We start from the raw sequence: 5,689 nt of genomic DNA, 5'->3' as shown, positions 1-5,689 counted from the left end.
TCGAAAGATTGGCTACTTATGTAGGGATTTTAGTATAGTTTTGTGTATTCATCCCTACCTTGTTTCTGTACTTTTTGGCATTGCCATCCCTACATCATACTTAATTTTTGCAAATCATTTTCATTATTCAATTACTCTGTTTTTTAAACAATTCCATGGAAGTATGATAGACTGATAATTGAACATTTGTTATATTTTTATAATTAAATGGTAATATATATATATGTATATCGTTAATATCATGTCAGTTTCTTCATTGTATTTGTAGAATGACCTCAGATACTGACATTATACCATAAAATTGACCTCAGATACTAACATTATATCATACAATTGACCTCAGATACTGACAATATATCATACAATTGACCTCAGATACTGACATTATACCATACAATTGACTTCAGATACTGACATTATATCATACAATTGACCTCAGATACTGACATTATACCATACAATCGACCTCAGATACTGACATTATACCATACAATTGACCTCAGATACTGACATTATACCATACAATTGACTTCAGATACACTGACATTATATCATACAATTGACCTCAGATACTGACATTATACTATACAATTGACCTCAGATACTGACATTATACCATACAATTGACCTCAGATACTGACATTATACTATACAATTGGTTATAATAGATTATTAATCATCACTGGTCATAATCTTGACTTGTTGTGACTTAATGTTGAGGAAACTACAGTAAGGAAAGAAGATATAAAAATACGTAGTTCTGTTATCCCTATATTCATGTTTGCATTCTTTTTGACACTGCTATCCCTGCATAATTTTACATTTACAAAATATTTTTTATTACTTGTGACGTTTTTCTCCCTGACTGAAAGTTAGTGTAATCTATGAATGTGTTTAATGAAATTTAATATTACGTTTATTGATTTTTTTTACTCCTTCACTTCATACATGATATAGGGGGTTGGTTCATTCTGGATTTGTTTTTAGACATCTATATATTTCTAAAATTTCCAGACTGTCTAGTTTTTAATATTTTTCACAGAAATTTTGCAGTTTTTTTTCCGGATAAAATTGGTGATTAGTTTTAATAAGATGGGATGCAAAGGTTGAATCCATTTTCCTTAATTTCCAGCTTCTAGAGTGTTTTTTAATTCTCGCTTCTATGGGACGTCCTGTTTAACCTATATATATATATATATACACTACCGCAGTCTCAACTCGTAAATTGGTAAACACCACTGTTGCTGTACTAAATAGTTAGTTGAAAGTGCGGTAACCACTTTATAGCTAGAATGGCACATATATATATATTTTGTGCATAGCTACACGAGGGCTATCTGCGTTAGCCGTCCCTAATTTAGCAGAGAAAGGCTAGAGGGAAGGCAGCTAGTCGTCACCATCCACCGTCAACTCTTGTGCTACTCTTTAACCAACGAATAGTGGGATTGACCGTCACATTATAACACCCCATGGCTGAAAGGGCGTGCGGGGAATCGAACCCGCAACCATCAGATTGCGAGTCGAGCGCTCTACACACCTGGACATGCCGGACCTATATATAGTTAGTTTAAACTACTGTAACCACTACATAACTAGAATTATGTATATATATATATATATATATAGTTAGTTTAACGCCTGAAACTACTCAGAATTAGAATAATTTTTTATATAAGATAAATGTAAAAAATAACTTCTTTTTTTTTGTTAAATTCGCACAAGTTTTTATCGGTGTTAGAGTGTAGAACTGAAAGTTCTGTGTAGAACTGATGGTTAATAAGTTACAGCAAACTCGATGCACAGATGCTCCTTTGATATTTGGAGTCTTATGTAGCAAGGGTTCAAGAATTGTTTGTTATTAAGCACAAAGCTACACAATGGGCTATCTGTGCTCTGCCCCCACGGGTATCGAAACCCGGATTCTAGCGTTGTAAGTCCGCAGAGGTACCGCTGTGCCTCTGGGGTCGCATACTTTTATTACTGTTAGAAACATCCGGGAAATTGTAAAATGCTTTTATCGAGACCACTATGACGCCGACCACTCATAAGGACTATCCTCTCCACATTTGGTGAGAATTGTGATTACGCAATATAGACAAGTGAATATGTTTTTATTTAATGTTTAACTGTCTTTGTGAGGAACAAAATCCAGAACTTGAGATATATTTAACGAAACTTCATCTTCCTTGTTTCTTTCGCGTATTGATTTTTAGAATCTTTTAGTAATTATTTGGTACAATCTGACATCGAAGTAAAAACAAGACAATAGAAGGTTCTTTTATTAATTATTTTATACAATCTAACATGGAAGTAAAAACAAGACAATAGAAGGTTCTTTTAATAATTATTTGGTACAATCTAACATGGAAGTAAAAACAAGACAATAGAAGGTACTTTTAAGTAATTATTTGGTACAATCTAACATGGAAGTAAAAACAAGACAATATAAGGTTATTTGTGGCTATTCTGTTATTAAACGTAGAACATAGGCTATTCTGATTTGTTGAGAGGATAGACAAACACTTTGGTAGGCAAATGGACATGCTTTAATGACAGCTTCCAGTTCACATGCACTGGATTAGATGAATGTATTCGTTGCCATTTTAAATACATGGTTCCCAGGAAACAAATTTAGAATCCCGGGAATTTAGTGATGGCGCTTAGAAATGCTATTTTTCCTTATTAATGACTATGGTAAGATCTCAGGCTAAGAATTATAGCTTTGTGGATAAATTAGGCATCTTTGAATGTGCTGGTGTACGATATATATGGATAGAGAACAGTTTAGCAATCCCTAGATCATAATAAAAATAAATCTAAACCTTAGAAAAACGGTAGCATAACTTTAAACTTTTATTGCCTTCACCTTAGCTATAGTGTTTCTTTAATATCAAAGTCTTGTTTTACACTTCGTGAAATATGTGGTCAAAATAAAGGATTATAAAGCATTACACGACAGACATGAATCACTTCGTGCTATGTTTGAAATAAGTGATTATCAGTAGCGTTCCGTATGTGGGGTATAATATTTTGTATCTTTAATTTTACTGTCATCATAACTGTTTTTAATTTGTTATTGTTAAATTTTTGTTGTAAAGATTGTTGCAAGTAAAAATAATGTATTTCATAAACTGTACTTATTACCGGGCTGGTTTTTAGTTTTCTGTGTATGTACGATGTAGGTTGTTTTCATCATTATTTAGGCACAGTATATCTAACTTTGTTCGGAAGTTTATGATTCAAGCTTAGTATCACAATTTTCATAGATTACCATTTTTGTTTATATCACATTTAATATAGATAGTTTTAAGTTATACAGTGTTCAACCAGTTGTAGTAAATATCTTATTTATTCATTTCTAATAAGCACTACTGAGAACTTTGAGACGGTATGTAAAAACATTACTGATAAACTTAGAGAACAACATGTAGGTTCCCGGATCTGTGAAAACATTACTGGTAAGCTTAGAGAACAACATGTAGGTTCCCGGATCTGTGAAAACATTACTGGTAAACTTAGAGAACAGCATGTAGGTTCCCAGATCTGTGAAAACATTACTAGTAAGCTTAGAGAACAACATGTAGGTTCCCGGATCTGTGAAAACATTACTGATAAACTTAGAGAACAACATGTAGGTTCTCGGATCTGTGAAAACATTACTGGTAAGCTTAGAAAACAACATCTAGAATCCCGGTTCTGTGAGGGTTGCATGTTAAGCTGGTTTGTTCGTGATGTAATCGAACTCTGAATAACCACAGGATGGTCGTGACTTCAGTTTCATTTATCTTTTGTATTTTGTGATAAGAAACTGAAGTTAAACACTAGACATAGTGATGTACATTGAGTTTAACAAAACAAAGTTATTCTGGTTCTAAAAAAAAAGACTAGTTTTCTGTTTTATTCAGTTTACTTTATGTAGATTTTGCTTCGAACCAATGTTTAGGAAAGGATATTATTGGTCCATTTAATTCAAAGAAACTGTTTCTAATAGGTGCTGGTGCCTTGAGAAGATAACCAGTAGTATCACTACCTTACGATGGTGACGTAGTGGGCATATAACTACGTGGTTAAATATGCAAACTCAGAGAAAGGATTAGATGTGAATATAGGTCGGATACTATGGTTATTCACAAAAAACTACAATACCAAATATAAAATTATTGCGATTAAAGTTATCCAATGACAGTGAACTCGCTTTACAAAACTTCCCTTTGAACTTGTTGTAATAGTCAGTACAGTTTCTTTTATCATTACTGACTAATTGACAGTTAAATAAAAATACTTATTTCGTACGAGCATTTGTCCAAGAAATGTTAGTTATAGACTTGTATTGTTGTTACGTCTTGGTTATCAAATCTCCAAAAATGCATATTGGAGTGTGAAAATAAACTTTAACTCCTTTTTTTTATATAAATTTATACACTTTTGTTTTATAACCTTTATTCGATTTCTAGAAAATATAAACAACTTATACTTTCCGTTCTATTCTGTTGAATATGGTAGATGTTAGCTAGCAGAAAGTACCTTGTTATTGAATTGGACTGAATATAGTCTGACTGACGAGCGTACTTCATCATTACGTTCAGCATATAACTTGTAAAAGATCTGACTTCTAATGGAACTTGATGCTTGAAGTACACACAACTAACTTCAGACAATATTGAATTACAACTAAGACGTCTCTTTAGTGACATACGCATTTAGGAACAGTTGTCTCGCACAAGAGTCATTAAGGAAGGAGGAAAGGAACCCACGATCTCTATTGTGATGTATATCGTTCTACTTTTTACTTCTTGAAATAAATCGAAGGATAAACTTTATTTGTTTTCCATTTCATGCATGATGTGTTTTAATAGATTGAGATATTTCTAAATATATTTCAGTTATTTATCTTTTTTCTCTGCCCCAATTCATGACTACATGAAAAACAAAACAAAAAGTGGATTATTGGTGGACAACCTCGAAGCTCAAATGCTTAAGTTTCCGAGATGAAATGTTTTCTTTATGAAACTATCTGCACATTAACAAATTACTTGTTATAAACCCTCAACGGTATACGTTACTTTCTAACTCGACACTTTTTCTCTTTCTGGTTTTTGTTCTGCAGATAACTCGATAACCAGAGAGTGACTATAAGAACCAAACAGACGAAGTCTAATAGGTTTAACGGACATGGAGTAATTAGATTTTGGTTAAGAGCTGTTAACGTCATTAGCTACATGCCATCAATAGAACTCTTTGACACTACCGTGTAGTATATAAAAATGCTTTCTCCCGAAACTATTATTTTTTTCATTTGCTAATTCTTTCACATGCTTCGTCTAAGTCAAATCTCATGTTGATTAGCAGAAACCATTATATAATGACGGAGATATGTTGTAATAGAATAGATGGTATTCACACCATCGGAGGAGAGCAATAGAAATTCAAGGATATGGAAAACAACTCTGTTTACGACGTATCTAAGAAAACTAAAAACACAAACGAACAACTTCATTAGTTGTTTGCTAAATAAAAACACCAGTAAATCAAATCGGTTAAAGAGATTGATGAAGCTAAAAATTTGAGTTTCGATACCCGCGTTTGGCAGAGCACAGATAGTCCATTTTCGATGACGAGGAACCCACTTTGAGACTAATAATGGCTGGAGACGGCTTGAATGGGTAATGAAGAAAAACTTTAATATAAC

Source organism: Limulus polyphemus, unplaced genomic scaffold, assembly GCF_000517525.1.
Source record: "Limulus polyphemus unplaced genomic scaffold, Limulus_polyphemus-2.1.2 Scaffold394, whole genome shotgun sequence".
In the NCBI taxonomy this organism is placed as follows: Eukaryota; Metazoa; Arthropoda; class Merostomata; order Xiphosura; family Limulidae; genus Limulus; species Limulus polyphemus.
Note: the sequence above shows the minus strand (reverse complement) of the source record.